This window comes from Pollicipes pollicipes, unplaced genomic scaffold, assembly GCF_011947565.3.
Source record: "Pollicipes pollicipes isolate AB1234 unplaced genomic scaffold, Ppol_2.1 Scaffold_3216;HRSCAF=3773_pilon_pilon_pilon, whole genome shotgun sequence".
Lineage (NCBI taxonomy): Eukaryota > Metazoa > Arthropoda > Thecostraca > Pollicipedomorpha > Pollicipedidae > Pollicipes > Pollicipes pollicipes.
The window spans coordinates 4,231,215-4,247,577 of NW_023596251.1; positions in this window are offsets into that span (position 1 = coordinate 4,231,215).

Consider the following 16,363-nt stretch of genomic DNA (forward strand, 5'->3'; position numbering starts at 1 on the left):
GCCGGGCCGCAGCGACTGGAGCTTCCCCGGCCACCGCCACTGTGACCTGCTGGCCGTGCTGGGCGGCCTGCTGACGGCCGGCCGACTGCCGGGCCCGGCGCCGCGTCACCTCTTCAGCGCCGTCTGGCCGCTCGTGCTGGCGCTGCCCACCACCGGCGAGTACATGCACTGTCTGCCGGAGTGGTGCGGCTTCGTCGCCAAGTACTTTCGGGGTGAGCGAGCGCCGCGGGCGAGCACCGTGGTGGGGGGGGGGGGGGGGGGGAGCGGTCGTGCTGTTGTGACCCTGCTTCGGGTGCGGAAGGTGGGTGTTTGGCGTCGCCCACCTCTCTTCTTTCGATGTTTCCCGTAAACAGTAAGGTATGGGCACCATATGACCATTATAGTCGGCGCGTTCCAAAGCCCAACTCTGTATATAATCATCATCACCATCATCATCACCATCATCATCGCTTCGACAGTGAGCGGCTTGATGGGCAGGCAGACGCGCACGCCGCCCTCACGGAGTCCCTCTCTAACATCAGTTTGTGCACTGGCTCGCACAGTTTTTGTCTTCCGCGTTTGTTCCCAGTGCTTGTTTGGTCCCAATCGCCCTGTTGTTCTGGTTTTGTGATTGGTTTCTCCTCAGATTCTGCATTTGTCCGGCCTGTGTTGTGGCTTTTGTATCACTACGGGCTGATTGGAACAGTTATCTAATCACGGACGGGTCAGCGAGCGGCCCGGCGGCTAGTAACGACGACCGCCCCCGGCCCCTATCGTGGTGGGACAGCCGGCGGCTGCTGGCTGACCGTGCTGGGCGCGCTGGGCGCTGCTGTCTGACCATGCTGGGCGCCGCTGGGCGTGCTGGGCGTGGACGCTGACCATATTGGGCGCTAACGCTGACCGGGCTGGGCGCTGCTGGTTGCCCTTGCTGACCGTGCTGGACGCTGACTTGGTCGTAGTGACGACTCTTTCCAATATGCTGGTCTGCCGCCCGGCCGGAGCAGCCTGACACTGAGTCAGTACGCTGGTGTGCCGCCCGGCCGGAGCAGCCGGACACTGAGCCAGTACGCTGGTCTGCCGCCCGGCCGGAGCAGCCTGACACTGAGCCAGTACGCTGGTCTGCCGCCCGGCCGGAGCAGCCTGACACTGAGTCAGTACGCTGGTGTGCCGCCCGGCCGGAGCAGCCTGACACTGAGTCAGTACGCTGGTCTGCCGCCCGGCCGGAGCAGCCGGACACTCCAGGCGGGCCCGAGACACTGGTTTGGCCAGTGCCGTGATGTCCCCGGTGTCGCCGTAAATATGAATGGTAATAGCAGCCGACCTTTCCGAGATGCTATCTGATGTCGCCTCTCTGTATTCAGAAGACGCGTTGTTCTGAGAGTGGCCCCGCCTTGCTTGCCATTATACTAGACTCACTTTGGAATGCCTTTTTATTTGAGTAAGCCGTCACACGGATGTGCCTTTAAATGTGTTCTTTATTTTCGTTTGTAAATGTATTTTATGATTTTCTTTCCGTCATGTAACTGACGCAACGAAAGGCATGGAAAATATGTATGGACCGTTCAGCCAATACCGTACCATTGGTGGGACAACCGTTGCAATGACTGCCCTACTCTGCCTCGGCGTTTACTGTGCAGCTATAAACGGGGACGTTCTCACGCGGCGTATTTCTCGGAGGTGCTTCCGCCACCGGAGTGGCAATAGCGATGCCCTTCTTGTCTGATAGCTTTCGGGCTGTGATGAACGTTCCTGCTGGACTGACCGCTTGAAGGGAGAGCTTTGGCGCAAATAACTGGCGCAGTTGGCGCTCCTTCAAAACTCAATAGCTAAGTAACAAAGTAAAGGAGAGCTTTGAACCTACCGCCAAGCCGGTGAAAGCACCACGGACGTTTGCCTCGGGAGATCCTCCACGCGTTTTAGATGACGCGATGAGAGGCGGGGTAGGCGGTCAGTGGTTGATTATCGCTCATTTAGAAAGCTCGCATGCTAGTAACGTTATTTGGCTCCGAGCACATGCACAAGCTCATGCTGTGCTCTGCTCCCCGAGCACGCGCCTTTTCGATGCGATACGAATTGAACGGCGGGTACGGTCCGTGCGACTGTGTCATGCGGGGCTGCGACAGGTGTTTGCCGGGCCATGCAGAGGTGCTTGGGCGCCGTTCTCACTGAAGTAGGAATTGAATACTGGCGCGTCGCGGGAAGCTGGCGGACGCAGTTGCTGTAGTGTGGCACTGGAGCGTGCGGATTTTGGAGCTAATTAATGAACGGACTTCTGCTGAAAACTCCCGTGGTCTCTGCGCCCATGTTGTGGAGAGAGAGAGAGAGAGAGGGAGACGGAGACGGAGACGGAGACGGAGACGGAGACGGAGACGGAGACGGAGACGGAGACGGAGACGGAGACGGAGACGGAGACGGAGACGGAACAGGTCGCTATCACCCCTTTCTGTCGTGATTGTGCCAGGGACAAAGGGCCGATGGGTCCAGGAGGTGCGGCCGGCCACGCCATCCCTCAATGGACGGTGGGATCGGGGCGAGGCTGGGTCCAGGAGGTGCGGCCGGCCGCGCCATCGCTCAGTGGACAGTGTGGGATCAGGGCGAGGCGGTACGCCGCGCTCGGCCGCCGCCGGGCACACCTGACCCAGCTGCGTGCACGCGGCAGACTGAGAGGAGACGACCTACGCGGGGAAAGCCTGTGGGTGGGAGCGTGTCATTGGAGCAGCGCCATGTTTGGCTGGCTGCTGTCGGCGCCGTTGACAGTGGCCACATGGCTTTTCAGGTTATCGTCCATTTTCACGTGCACTGAGTACGCTCGCAATAAAGCAACGCCCTCGGGTTGTCTGCACCGAATGACATGACAAATGCTGTGACACCTTATGTTCCGTGCCAGATATACAAACTCAAACGCAACTGTCTTACGCATAAGGTTCACCGTCCGCTAACCGGCGCTTCCATGGGGCCCGCTGGATTCAGGGCAGCGCTAGGTCGCCACACTGCGGCAGTTGCGGGGCGGCAGGCAGCCGAGAAGCTGGCGTCTGCGCAAGCTGTCAGCGCTGTGGTCGGCGCCGCCACCCTGCCGGCATGACCGTATAACATGGGCCCGTCAGCGGCCACTGGCACGGAGCACGTGACAGACCTCCACGTACACTTCTATGCCGCCGGAGGGGCTCCGGCGTGGCTGCCGCCGAGGCTCCAACGCGGCTGCCAGCCACGAGCCCTAGCGCAGGTCACCGGCGAGCCGCTAGCGCAGGCCACCGGCGAGACGCTAGCGCAGGTCACCGGCGAGGCTCTAGCGCAGGTCACCAGTGAGGCTCTAACGCAGGTCACCGGCGAGCCGCTAGCGCAGATCACCGGCGAGGCTCTAGCGCAGATCACCGTTGAGGCACTAGCGCAGGTCACCGGCGAGGCGCTAGCGCAGGTCACCGGCGAGCCGCTAGCGCAGGTCACCGACGAGGCGCTGGCGCAGGTCACCGGTGAGACTCTAGCATGGGTCACCGGCGAGGCTCTAGCGCAGGTCACCGGCAAGGCGCTAGTGCGAACGCGGACGACATTCCCGTTTTATCGACATGTCCAGCTGTTCACACAGAGAAAGTCGTTGCCCAGCCTTGGCCACCACTGAGATCCCCTCTTGGTGACAGGTACAAGTTTGTTGATAACACGGCATGTTTCGATTACCGTTGTAACTTGACGGTATACCATCAACAAGGATCCTAAATTTTGAAAGGCAAAGACACTCGACGTCAACGTGGCACACCATGTAAATAGGCAGCTTTCAGCGGGGGCGGATCCAAACGGGGTGGCCACGTGGCCATGCCCCCCCCCCCCCTCCCCTCCCGCTTAGGGCCCCGAAGCGGGCCAAGGCTCCAAAGGACCCATAGTCGACCGAAAAGGTGCAGTTTTTAAACACAAAACGCGGCAAAATTGGACGCGGCAATCTCTGGATTTCCAGGCCCCCAAGAACAGCTGTAAGCGAGAGTGAACGACCAACGGGAAGAGGGAGGAAATATTCAATGATTGAAAAAGTTCTTACTTGGAAATTTTAAGCCTTATTACGCCGTCCAGGGACCCTATGCGGTTTCGGGGTAACCTATATGCCCCCTTGCAGGGTCATTCGGATCGCTAAGGAGCCTTCCGCGTTGCCCTTGATTTCTTTGCGTTTGCTCGAAGGGCCCTGCACTGTTGCCGTGCCCTTCCTGCTAGCGTGCCGTGGCACTCTTCTCAATCAGGCACCTTCCAAGGATTCTTTCCGTTTACCAGAAAGGCTCGGTGGGCTACAGCCGGGACCCCATATGTTAACCTGCCGGGGTATTCTCGGCTGCTCGGGGGGGGGGGGCCTTAATGTTGGTTTCGGTTCACCTACCGACACATTCGCGATATGCTCATTTTCCCTCTGCATTGGTCTATGGCGTTTCCAATTTTATGCCACTTGTTTAGGGCCCTACGCTCTTGTCGGGGGCCCATCTGTTAACCTGCTCATGCACACGCTTTCGGTCGAGGCCCTCCAAATTGGGTCTTGGGTACTTTCTATTTGAATGAAAGGCCCTGCACACTTGTCGGGGCCCCATCTGTTGACCTGCTTCGGCACACTGGAATGTTCGGAGGCCCTGCGCATTGGGTATTTTAGTGTAGGCCCTACGCTCATGTCGAGGCCGTCTGATAACCTGCTGGGATACATTCGATATTTTGGGGGACCCTCCACGCGAGGTCTTGGGTGCGTTTTATCTGCATGTCCTACGCTCTTGTCGGGGGCCTAAGTGATAACTTGCTCGGGCACATTCGATCGTTCGGGGACCCTCTACACTGAGTCTTGGGTATGTCCTATTTGAATGGGGGCGTTACGCACTTGTCGGGGACCCCGTTTGTTCACGCCTTCGGCCTAACTGGATTGTTTGGGAGCCTGCTCATTGTGTCTTGGTGTTTGAATTTAGTGCCCTGCGCTCCCATCGGGGCTATCTGATAACCTACTGGGGTACACTCCATATTTCGGCGGCCCTCCACACTGGGTTTTGGGCACTTCTTACTTGAATGGAGGGCCCTGCGCCGTTGTCGCGGCCCCTTCCGATAAGCTGCTCGGGCACATTGGATTGTTGGGGGATCTCTACGGTCGGGTCTCGGGTACTTTCTATTTGAATGGAGGGCCCTGTACTCTTGGCGAGGCATTATCTACTAGCATGCTCTGGCGCACTCGATCGTTCAGGGTCCTTCTATATAATGTCGTGGGCATTTCATATTTGAACAAAAGGCCCTACACACTTGTCGGGGCTCCATCTGTCAGCCTGCTGAGGCGCAATGGATTGTTTTGGGGGTCCTTCACATTGGGTATTTTAATGTAGGGCCCTACGCTCTTGTCGGGGGCCTATCTGATAACTTGCTCGGGCACATTCGACCGTTCGGGGGCCTTCTACGTCGAGTTTTGGGTGCGTCCTATGTGAACGGGGGGCCTACGCATTTGTCGCCCCCCCCCCCCCCCCTCTGTTCGCCTTACTGCTCGGCCACATTGGATTGTTTGGGGCCCTGCACACTGTGTCTTGATGTTTTAATTTAAGGCTCCGCGCTCCTTTGGGGGCCATCTGATAATCTGCTCGGGTACACTCCATCTTTCGGGGGGGCCCCTCTGCACTGGGCCAGGGTACTTCTTATTTGAATGCAGGGCCTTGTGCTATTGTCGTAGCCCCTTCTGATAAGCTGCCCCGGCACATTGAACTGTTGGGTGACCTGTACGTCGGGCCTTGGGTGCTTTCTATTTGAATGGAGGGCCCTGCACTCTTCACAGGGGCCGTATTTGTTGACATGCTCTGGTGCACTCGATCATTTTGGGGCCCTCTACATTGTGTCGTGGGTATTTCATATTTGAACGGAAGGCCCTACGCTCTTGTCGGCGGCCCCATCTGCTAACCTGCTCGGGCACACTCGTTTGTTCGGGGCCCTCCACGTTGTATCTTGGGAACTTCCCCTTTGAATGGATAGCCATACGCTCTTGTTGGGGGCACCACCTGTTCACCTCCTTTGAATTTCGAGCCTTGCACTCCTGTCGGGGACCGTCTGATTATCTGCTCGGGTACAGTCCATCTTGCGGAGCCCTGTGCACAGGGTTCTGGGTACTTCTTATTTGAATTGAGGGCCCTACGCTCTTTTTGGGAACCTTATCTGTTTCCCTCCTCTGGCACACCCGATCATCCGGGGGCCCTCTACTCTGGGTCCCGGGGACTTCCTATTTGGGTGAAGGCTCCTACGCCCTTACGGGGCCCTTTATGATGGCCTGCTCGGGAGCTGACCTCGCGCTCTTGTTGGGGGCTACATCTTTTACCTGCTCTGGCAGTCTCCATCATTCCAGGGCTATCCATGCTATGCTTTGGTTACTTCTTATTTGAATGGATGGTCCTATGCCCCTGGCGGGCCCCACCTATTAGGCCGCTCGGGTCGGTGACGGATACAGGCTGGGAGGGGGAAAGCACAGGACCATGCCCCTCGTGAACCATGCCGAGAGGGCCCAAAGGCTCCAAAGAGGCTCACAGCCGGACGCAGATTTCTAACAAAACAAAACATTATACACAACGCAGTTGGACGTCTTTTAGTCTACAGACGACCAAGAGCGGATGCTGGCCAAAGTAAACAGTTCATAAGCAGACAAAGTTAATTCTTTGCTGATTGAGGAGGTGCTGCGGGGGGTGGGATTTTGGGGGTTAATTACGCTGGCCAGGGACATTACGCTGTTGCCCGTACCCTATATGTCCGCGTCCGGGTCAATCTGATTGCTAAGGAGTTTTCACACGTTGCCCTTGATCTCCTTGCGTTTTTTTGGTAGGGCCCAGTGCCGCGGCAGGGACGCTGTCTAGCCCAATGCCTGAGCACTCTTGGTCGATCAGATTTTCACAGGGTTTTCCCGTCCTCCCAAAAGGCTCTGGGCGTTGACTGGAAATAAATAATGTGAATGTTTTCGTCCTCTCCCTGCCAGCGCGGAGGGGCATCCGTTTCCTCGCGCCGACGGAAAGCGTCAGATCGCAGTTCCGTAAGTTCTTCTCAGTGCAGTGCATATCATCTAGACTACTTGGCCACATCACATATCAAATTAAAAGGTTTTATGTACAGCAACAGAGACAAAGGTCTCCATAGGGCTGGTATACTTAGCTTCTGCGTGAACAGGTATAAGGATTTCACGTGCTTGAAAAGAGGAAAGAAAGGAATGGAACGGTGTCTCTTCGGGTTACATGAGTGACTCGAACCTAAAACAAAACACGTTTTAAATTATGCGCTTTCGCGTGCGGTACGAATTAAAACCCGTGCCGAACTGGTCGGGGACATTGTAGCCCCCCCCCCTACCCCCTTAACCGACGCCCAGAGTCGCCGTTTTTATAACGCTGAATGATGGGAGGGAGGTCGATGCGACCCCTGGCGTTTCCGAATTCATGAAGGGATGGAACTTATCGGAAAACATCAGTAGGTTGATTTCTACATATATATTTGTATATATATATGTATATATATATATATATATATATGTATATATATAAATCAATCATATATACATATATACATATATATATATATATATATATATATATATATATATATATATATATAGCGGGCGCCACCATGGACGGAGGCCATTCGGTGTGTGTTATCCATCTGGTGACAGCAGTGTGCGCGTAGTGCAGCCGCTCACATAGCCCGGCTCAGAGCGGGCGCCGCTCACATAACCCGGCTCAGAGCGGGCGCCGCTCACATAGCCCGGCTCAGAGCGGGCGCCGCTCACATAGCCCGGCTCAGAGCAGGCACCGCTCACATAGCCCGGCTCAGAGCGGGCGCCGCTCACATAGCCCGGCTCAGGGCGGGCGCCGCTCACATAGCCCGGCTCAGAGCAGGCGCCGCTCACATAGCCCGGCTTAGAGCGGGTGCCGCTCACATAGCCCGGCTCAGAGCAGGCGCCGCTCACATAGCCCGGCTTAGAGCGGGCGCCGCTCACATAGCCCGGCTCAGAGCAGGCACCGCTCACATAGCCCGGCTCAGAGCAGGCGCCGCTCACATAGCCCGGCTTAGAGCGGGCGCCGCTCACATAACCCGGCTCAGAGCAGGCGCCGCTCACATAGCCCGGCTTAGAGCGGGCGCCGCTCACATAGCCCGGCTCAGAGCAGGCGCCGCTCACATAGCCCGGCTTAGAGCGGGCGCCTCACGTCGGGCGAGTCCTCGGCGATGATCACCGCGCCCCTTGGAACGCCGACAGTGTGCGTGGGTGCGTCGTGCTCCGACTGCGAGCTGCGCGTCAGTCGGCCTGGAGTCGCATCACCGCTCGCCCGCGCCAGCTGACGGCCGTGCGTGCCGTGTGTGACTCGGTGCCGCAGCCGAGCTCGGCGGTCTGCGGCCGTCGTGCAGGGGGTGGGGGGGGGGGGGGAGGGGCTGACCGCCGTCGCGGCTCGCTGCGCCTGATGGTCCTCCGCAGCGCCTCCTGACCTCAGAAGCCGGCGGGACAGGTCTCTATAGCTGTTAGCAGTCTCTGGCGGCGCTTCGGAGTTGTTAGCAGTTCGGCGCAGATTGCGATAGTTTTGGACAGCTGCTTGCGGTTCCTGGTGGCTTCCTGGATCGCACAGCTGCTCACAGTTCCTGACAGGTGGACAGAGTTGCTCAGCGCTGCCCGCAGTTTTACTGCTGCTCATCGCTGCTCTCTGGTGCATGGGGTGCTGCTGGATAGGTGTGAAGGCGGGGTGACAGGAACACCTGGATGTATGATATTATCCCCAGATAGATCGCAGATGTAGCCGCTCGCATTACACTACACAACAAGGTTCGTAACAAAGACTTCTGCCGACGGTGGGGAGCAGGAGATGTGCGAAGGCACGCCGCTGCGCTCCGATCTGTTTCGTGTTTGCAGCGCCTATCTTTCGAAGCACCGCAGTTTTCCTTCGATGACTTGTTCCCCCAGCATCGGCAGTCGTCTCTCCAGACAGCTGTCCCCTCGCCGCATTGGACGAATGCCGTGAGCCTGACGTACGAGTTGAGCGGAAGCCCCACCTCCGATACACACACTCCCTGCAGGATCGCACCGGCGCGCAGGTGCGTGTGGTGTCATAAGTTTCACCTCCGATACACACACTCCTTGGAGGATCACACCGGCGCGCAGGTGCGTCTGGTGTCATGAGCTTCACTTCCGATGCACACATTCCCTGCAGGATCGCAGCGGCGCGCAGGTGCGTCTGGTGTCATAAGTTTCACCTCCGATACACACACTCTCTGCAGGATCGCAGCGGCGCGCAGGTGCGTCTGGTGTCATAAGTTTCACCTCCGATACACACACTCCCTGCGGGATCGCACCGGCGCGCATGTGCGTCTGGTGTCATAAGCTTCACTTCCGATGCACACATTCCCTGCAGGATCGCACCGGCGCGCAGGTGCGTCTGGTGTCATAAGCCCCTCGAAAGGGTCCATTCTCATATTTGCGCACTCAGTGCGCATTGCCTTAGTAGCTGGCTTAATGTCGCAGTAGCAACCCTCACCGATCGGCCCGTGGCACCAGCACCACAGCCAGCCAGCTGCCCCTGTCGCTGTACCGTTGGCCGCTTCACGCTCGCTGATAGCTCGGTGGAGCCTCCAGCCGTGATGAGGACGTCGTCAGCTGGGAGGTCAGCGTGGCAGCCCGCGCGGGGGGCATCCCTGCGTGCCGTCACCGCACACATGCCAGCCCAGGCTGCAGCACGTATTCGGCCGCAGTGTGGCGCCGCGCCACCGCCGTAGCCTCGCGCTGGGCGGCCACTGCGCGGGGGATTGCGGCGGTTTGGCCGCCGACCGGCGCGCCCAGCCTGACACCAGGAGCCTATCTTGGCCCCGCCTGACTGCCGGAGCTCATCTGATTCCCCCCCCCCCCCACCCTTCCCGACCACTTCCGACCCTGCTCGATCTTACCTGACCCTGTCTGGCCTTGCCGGACCCTGCCTGACCTTGCCTGACCCCGCCTGACCCCGCCCGACCCCGCCTGACTCTGTCTAACCTGCCTGACCCCGTGCCCGTACCGCCACCGGTGTGACTCCCTTCGCCCGGCCCAGCCTGACTGTCTAACCTGCCTGACCCCGTGTCCGTACCGCCACCGGTGTGACTCCCTTCCGCCCGACCCCGCCTGACTCTGTCTAACCTGCCTGACTCCGTGTCCGTACCGCCACCGGTGTGACTCCGTTACGGACGACTCCGCTCACCGAAGCACGTGCTGCCGAATACTCCCTGACCGGGCGACGGCTGACCAGACTCGTGCCAGGTGGCCCAGCGTGAACCAGCACCGATGGGCAGCGGGGGGGGGGGGGGGGGCGTTTCAGATGAGCTTATGATGAGCGGCGTTTCCAAAGCTCGTGAATGTTTCGCTCGGGGCTGTTATGTCGTCGTGGGACAAGTTGCAGCAGCTCGTGACTGCATGCAGCTCTTCATATGAGGCAAGCTAGGCACAAATTGCTTGTTGATCATGGTTGTAGTGGCTAATACCCTGCAGCCCTTGACCTTATTGCGCTCCTCTAACGAAAAGCGCCGATCACGGAGACTACGTCGAGTGCCATCTTACGCCCACCTGAAGTTAGCAACTATTTTCGATGGCACGTGTTCCAGGACGTGCTAGTCCCCCACACTGGGGACAGCACATCGTGTCGCTCCACCCCTAGCCGCAGCAGCTGAAGGTGCCACTATCCAGGCGATCCGGGGTGGTAGGTGATGCGTCTGGTCCGTGCGCCCCCAGCCGCGGCAGCTGAAGGGGCCTCTCCTCAGGTCCGGGGTCGGAGGTGACCGCCTGGTTCGTGTGCCCCCAGCCGCGGCACCTGAAGGTGCCTCTCCTCAGGCCCGGGGTCGGAGGTGACCGCCTGGTCCGTGTGCCCCCAGCCGCGGCACCTGAAGGTGCCTCTCCTCAGGGCCGGGGTCGGAGGTGACCGCCTGGTCCGTGTGCCCCCAGCCGCGGCAGCTGAAGGTCCTTCTTCAGGACGTGCTGGACCACATCGGTCCGGACAGACAGTTCGAGCAGCACTACCCGCAGCTGGAGGCGCTGCTCACCAAGGCAATCGGCGACGGATCGCAGCTGCACCATCTGGTGCACATGGTGAGTGGTGCCCTCTGGAGCCGTGCGTGCTGGTGACGAGGCGGCGGATGTTCCCCGGGCGGGCTGCCCGCAGGCAGGCCCTTATATTCAAGGTGGCGTCGGGCCTGTGGTACATGCTGTCTAAAAGATGAACAGATGTACAGGAGTACACGAAACCGAAATGCAGGTCGTATTGGCAGACTTGACAAGTTAAAGTCGCTGAATTGGACACGTTCTGCATGACTGTGGCCTCACGGAATGCTTTCTGAACTGTTTATAAACCGCTAATCACCGGTCGCTACACGGTGCAGTAGTATTTTCAGAACCCGGGAGACAGGTACCACAGCGATCTGGCATGATTTTATGCAACCCGTTTTGTTGACGTATTTGTTATTTGCTGCCTGTTCTTCTGCGCTCTGTGTCGTGCCAAAAGCAATCCAATGTGTGATAAGCACGTAGTTCGGCAGCTGAGCATCCCCCTGACCCCTGCCCTCCCCCTCCCTCTCCCGCCCTGCCCCACGGGCCGTGCGCGGCTGCGGCGGCGTCAGTCGGCGCCTCGCCGGTGTGGATCACGCCGGCGGCGGGCGGCTCCTCTCGTTGCCGCAGACCAGCTTCTCCACGCTGCTGGAGCTGCTGCAGCAGGACGAGGTGCGGCAGCGGGTCAGTCGTCGGCTGCTGCAGCTGCTGACGAGCTGCCAGCAAGAGCTGACGACCGAGCCGGCCCTGGTGGAGCTGGGCATGGCCTGCTGCCAGACCCTCCATGACTCTGTCACGTGAGGAATGCACGGATCTGCCACGCCAGCAGTGCGACAACGGCTGTCTCGTGAGCTGTTATGACTCCCATCCGAGGGATGCACGACTCTGTCATTTAGGACATTCGCTACCCACGACAATACATTCACGACTCACTACAATACATTCACAACTCACAACAATATATTCCGATTTACAACAATGCATTTACGACCCACGATAATACATTCACGACTCATGACAATGCAGTGCGTCTTGCGTGCCAGGTACACAACTGTCACGTTAGAGATACACGACTTTGTCACTGAGGCTCGGCCGCTTGAAAACTGCGCGGTTCCTCAACATGAGCAAGGCAAAACTCGGCCTCCTGAGGGGCACGCGGCTCTGGCACGTGAGGTCTGCGCGGCGCTGCCATGGGGGGGGGGGAGGGGGGCACGAGCCTGCTACACCAGCGGTGCACGGCGGCGTGGACGTCCCGGTGATGGCAGTGTCTGTGCGCTACCCGCCGCCAACCCCAGCGGGCGCGTCCCAGCAAACCTGTGCTCTACCCGCCGCCAACCCCAGCGGGCGCGTCCCAGCAAACCTGTGCTCTACCAGCCGCCAACGCCAGCGGGCGCGTCCCAGCAAACCTGTGCTCTACCCGCCGCCAACCCCAGCGGGCGCGTCCCAGCAACCTGTGCTCTACCCGCCGCCAACCCCAGCGGGCGCGTCCCAGCAAACCTGTGCTCTACCAGCCGCCAACCCCAGCGGGCGCGTCCCAGCAAACCTGTGCTCTACCCGCCGCCAACCCCAGCGGGCGCGTCCCAGCAAACCTGTGCTCTACCCGCCGCCAACCCCAGCGGGCGCGTCCCAGCAAACCTGTGCTCTACCGACGCCAACCCCAGCGGGCGCGTCCCAGCAAACCTGTGCTCTACCAGCCGCCAACCCCAGCGGGCGCGTCCCAGCAAACCTGTGCTCTACCCGCCGCCAACCCCAGCGGGCGCGTCCCAGCAAACCTGTGCTCTACCAGCCGCCAACCCCCAGCGGGCCGTCCCCAGCAAACCTGTGCTCTACCCGCCGCCCAACCCCAGCGGGCGCGTCCCAGCAAACCTGTGCTCCACCAGCCGCCAACCCCAGCGGGCGCGTCCCAGCAAACCTGTGCTCTACCAGCCGCACAACCCCAGCGGGCGCGTCCCAGCAAAACTGTGCGCTACCAGCCGCCAACCCCAGCGGGCGCGTCCCAGCAAACCTGTGCTCTACCAGCCGCCAACCCCAGCGGGCGCCGTCCCAGCGTCGTCGCCATCACGCTGCACAGCAAGCTTCAGCTTCTAGCCTGGAACTTTTCGGAGGCTTTGGCTAGGGCTGCACTGCCGTTGACCATCGGTGACCGTAGTGCTACACACGGTGGTCATGAGCCGGCCGTTGACCATGGTGACCGTAGCGTCACACACGGTGGTCATGAGCCGGCCGTTTGACCATCGGTAACCGTAGCGCCTACACACGGTGGTCATGAGCCGGCCGTTGACCATTGGTAACCGTAGCGCTACACACGGTGGTCATGAGCCGGCCGTTGACCATCGGTAACCGTAGCGTCACACACGGTGGTCATGAGCCGGCCGTTGACCATCGGTAACCGTAGCGCTACACACGGTGGTCATGAGCCGGCCGTTGACCATTGGTGACCGTAGCGTCACACACGGTGGTCATGAGCCGGCCGTGACCATCGGTGACCGTAGCGTTACACACGGTGGTCATGAGCCGGCCGTTTGTCGCGCCGCCAGGATGCTGTCCCTGGACGACGAGCGGCGGGAGACGAGCGCACTGATCTGCCAGTTCCTGCAGCGGGCCGTGGACCTGACGCCCTCGCAGCTGGAGAGCTCGCTGGACCTGCTGGTGCAGGTGCGTGCGTGCGTGCGTGCGTGCCTGTGTGCGTGTGATGGTATAGGCCCGCGCTGTGAGCTGAAGGCTCTGACAGGAGCGTCACGCGGCCGTGGTGAAACGCGATGCACAGGCTTCAGCTTGGACTTAGCATTTGTGATTCCTTGTTTGATCGTTTTGTCCCAAATGGGATGTGCGAGTGGCTTTAGGTTCAGAAAACGAGCCAAGGAGGGTTTCCTTGCGTGTAGCGGGGTTCCAGGTGAACGGACCGCTCTGCCTCTGGCCCACGTTTGCGAGCCGGGACTGCGGGATGATCTAGCTCGCGGCGCACGGTTGTGGTGAGGTGGCCGGCCCGTGCCGTGTCCTCCCCTCCCTGGCCAGAGGCAGGCTGGTCTGTGCGTGCCGGTGGGGCCGAGCCTTGCACCCCGCTCTGGCATTGGTGCCTCGTGATGGCACATTCGGCCGACGTGCTTCCTCGGCCGCGTGAGGTGCTGGAGACGTTGTTTATGGCGGAATGAACGTCTCGCGGCTTTCCCCTCTGTAGCTCACAAATGCCATAATCTTGTCAAAATTGGCCACTGGAGCGCAAATAACTATTGCGGGGGATACGCCCTTTAAGCCCAATACCTACCTAACCTCGTCGCAACTGTTCACTGTGTGTGGCGGAGCTCCGGCCGTCGCCGTCCGTAGCCGACCAGGCCGCTTGCCCGAAGCCCTTCCGGGAGTTGCTAACGTGCGGCAGCTGCAGAGTTGTCCACGCACATTGATCCGCTGGGTGATAATCGAATCAGATCAGGTCAGATCGGAAGACTTGTGACTTCGACGCGTTATCAGATTACGCACTACGAGAGGACGTGCACGCGATATGCATGTTCAATCTTCATTCAAATTGAACATTATTTCGTCACATTTGAGCATTTGAGCTCAAATATGGCGTATTTTGCTCAGGAGTTTACGTGTCAGCATCCCAATCAGCGTTGTTGCGATGAAAATAATTGTTTTCACGAGTTCGTCAGCTTGTGCTGGTTCGTCACGTTTCACGAGTTCGTCAGTTCGTCAACAAAACGGCTGCAACTATGATGTAACGTGCTGGACGAGACCACACCTAATCCCACACCTTTTGCGCAGTGTATGCTGTCCGGTGTCTTCGTCCAACGCAACGACCTGGGCCTTCCGTTGACAACTCACACATGTATCCGTACATGCCTCACTATTCCATGCCTATAACATCTACAACCGTGCCACCCGTTCCTCGTGCGACGCTGTTGCTGCCGTACCCTTCACAGCCCACCGTTTCGTCCCTGACCGACCCCATCCCGTCGTCCGGCAGGCGCGCGGCGGTTTCTGCAACCTGGAGTCGGTGACGACGCACCTGGTGGTGGCGGTGCACGCGGTGGCGGCGGCGGCGCGCCGCGCCGGCCGGCGCCGCGCGTTCTCGGCTGCCTGCATCGCCTTCTGCTTCATCACCCTGCCGGCGCTGGACGATGTGCTGACGCGGGCGCGCCTGTACGCCGTGACGGCCCAGGTGGCCCTCTCCGGCGGCTGTCCCGGACAAGGTACGCCATTGGGAGCCGGAGGGGGACGAGGGTGTGTCCCGCCGAGCCGGAGCGGGACGGGGGTGCGTCCCGGGGAGCTGGAGCGGGACGGGGGTGCGTCCCGGGGAGCTGGAGCGGGACGGGGGTGCGTCCCGGGGAGCTGGAGCGGGACGGGGGTGCGTCCCGGGGAGCTGGAGTGGGACGGGGGTGCGTTCCGGGGAGATGGAGCGGGACGGGGGTGCGTCCGGGGAGCCGGAGCGGGACGGGGGTGCGTCCCGGGGAGCTGGAGCGGGACGGGGGTGCGTCCCGGGGAGCTGGAGCGGGACGGGGGTGCGTCCCGGGAAGCTGGAGCGGGACGGGGGTGCGTTCCGGGGAGCTGGAGCGGGACGGGGGTGCGTCCCGGGGAGCTGGAGCGGGACGGAGAGGGGTCGCGGAGAACTGAAAAACTGGGACCGGAGTACGTTATAGAACAGTGGGGAGGTACAGAGTACGTTATAGGAGAGTGGGGTGGCACAGGGTACGTTCTTGGAAAGTGGAGTGGGACGGAATGCGTCCAGTGAGATGGGCGAGTCGTGAGACGCTGCGAGTCAGATGTGTTGGTTAGGGAGAGGGAATTATAGCAGATCTCCGCTGAGTGTGAGGAGTTGCATCGCATGGGAGTTTTAGCTGAAATTCCTCAATGCTCTTCTTGCTCTCTCTTCAATGCTTCCCAATGCACATAGGTAAAAAGAGATTACTGGCCAATGAAATGCAACAAATGCCTCAGAACTCTCGTTAGCTAGAAATTTAAAGATATCATCGATATTTTTTTCATTTTGCACGAAATAGTGTCCTATAGATAATTCAGTATTTTGTATAGTGTTTTGAATGATACCCAAGTGTTTTATAATGCGAGTTCCCACGTATGTTAGGCCAGTGCAAAAGCTGGCACATTTTTCATGCAATAACATAGTTGGATTAAGACAAACCAAAGCGGCTGAAATCCCGAACGAAATCTCGTTTGGTGGTCCGCTAGGTCGACTCGATCATCTCAGCCCCGTCCCCAGCCGATTTCGGCAAGTAACACCGCTGGGGAGGGTGAAGGTGAGAGTGAGAGACATGTCCGGCGTCACGTCAGGTGGTGTCGGCTGTCCGGCGTGTTGCCTCGACACCGGAGACTGGCCCGGGTGATGCGCCGAGTCGGGGCGTGGTACGGGCGCCG